General features: G+C 34.4%; 1 pseudogene; it reads left to right on the forward strand.

Annotated features, from left to right (window-relative positions):
• Positions 1–1,722: 1,722 nt before the first annotated feature.
• LOC129476548 (uncharacterized) lies at positions 1,723–1,823 on the forward strand (annotated as a pseudogene).
• The last annotated feature ends 265 nt before the right edge of the window (positions 1,824–2,088 follow it).

Consider the following 2,088-nt stretch of genomic DNA (forward strand, 5'->3'; position numbering starts at 1 on the left):
CATAATGCTGCATCAAGCCACCAGTGCACTAATTCATTTTGATAGTTTAAAATGTATAATATAAACCCTATTTCCAATTTACAAAGGATTAAAGGGTGACTAAGTTACTCTCAATTGATCGGTACCAGTTAGATGGGCAGCCTGTTTTACTTTCTCTTCTCATTATTTTTATTTTTTCAATAATTTTTAGTTTTATAGATTTAGGGGGAAGTTTTGTTACTTTTTAAAAATAATTTCAACTTTTATTTTAGATTAACAGGGTATATGTGCAGGTTTGTTAAATGGGTATATTGCATGATGCTGAGGTTTAGAGAACAAGTTATCCATCCACACAGGTAATGAGCCTAGTATCAAATAACTAGTTTTTCAACTCTTGCCCCCTTCACTCCTTCCCCACTCTGGTAGTCCACAGAGTCAATTGCTGCCATCTTTATGTCCATGATTACTCAGTGCTTAGCTCCCTCTTATAAGTGAGAACACTGTGGTGTTTGGTTTTCTCTTCCTGTGTAAATTTGCTTAAGATAATGGCCTCTCACTGTATCCATGTTTCTGCAAAGGACATTACTTTGTTCTTTTTAAGGCTACATAGCATCCCATGGTGTATATTTACCACATATTCTTTATCCAATCCACCAGTGCTGGGCACCTAGGTTGATTCCACGTCTGCTATTGTGAATAGTGATGTAATGAGCATATAAGTGCAACTGTCTTTTTAGTAGCATAACTTATTTTCTTTCAAATATATACCCAGTGATGGGATTGCTGGGTCAAATAATAGTTTCGTTTTAAGGTCTTTGAGAACTCTCCAAACTGCTTTCCACAGTGGCTGAACTAATTTACATTCCCACAAACAGTGTATAAGCATTTCCTTTTCTCCACGGCCTTGCCAGCACCTGACATTTTCTGACTTTTTAATAATAGGTATTCTGACTGGTGTGAGATGGTATCTCATTGTGGATTTGATATACACTTCTCTGATGATTAGTGATGTGGAACCTTTTTTAAATGTGTTTTTTGTTGTTTGTATATACGTGAATATACCGTTTCATGGTGAATTCTGGGCTTTTAGTATAATCATCAACCAAATAGTGTACATTGTAACCGATGTACCAAAATACCCAAAAGAAAGGAAATCAGTATATTGAAGAGATATCTGCTCTCCTATGTTTGTTGAAGCGCTGTTTACAATAGCTGAGATTTTGAAGCAACCTAAGTGTTCATCAACAGATGAATGAATAAAGAAAAAGTGGTACATATACACAATGGAGCACTAGTCAGCCATCAAAAACTATGAGATCCAGTCAATTGCAACAACATGGATGGAACTAGAGATCATTATGCTAAGTGAGATAAGCCAGGCACAGAAAGACAAACATCACATGTTCTTACTTATTTGTGGGATCTAAAATTCAAAACAATTGAACTCATGGACACAGAAAGTAGAAGAATAGTTACCAGAGGCTGGGAAGGGTAGTGAGGGGTAGGGATGGTTAAAGGGTACAAAAAGTAGAAAGAATGAATAAGACCTATATTTGATAGCACAACACGGTGACTACAGTCAATAATAACTTAATTTTACTCTTTAAGATAACTTAAAAGAGTGTAATTTGATTGTATATAACTTAAAGGAGTTAAATGGTTGATGGGGTGGATACCCCCCTTCTCTTTGATGTGCTTATTTCATATTACATGCCAGTCTCAACATCTCATGTTCTTATAAATATATACATCTACTCTATACCCACAAAAATTTTTTTAAAAAGAGATCAGCATGGCCCCTGAACAAGGATGACAGGCAAATTCATGAAGTGTTTCATATTTTTAGCTACTCTTGCCATGGTGGAAAACAAATGCTAACTATGTGGGAATATGAATATGTTATCTTGTTTTATAATAGTACCAATTTTTCTATATCTATGTATCACAAAACATCCTGTTGTGTATGTTAAATATACATAACAAGATTTATTAAAACAAAACAAAACATATCAATACTGGGAAAAAAATATTATTCATATTTTTAAAAAGCTGTGACATGGACTTAAGGAGTCATAAAATGTCAATGAAGGCATTAAGAGGTTTCTGAAA

This window comes from Symphalangus syndactylus, chromosome X (assembly GCF_028878055.3).
Source record: "Symphalangus syndactylus isolate Jambi chromosome X, NHGRI_mSymSyn1-v2.1_pri, whole genome shotgun sequence".
Lineage (NCBI taxonomy): Eukaryota > Metazoa > Chordata > Mammalia > Primates > Hylobatidae > Symphalangus > Symphalangus syndactylus.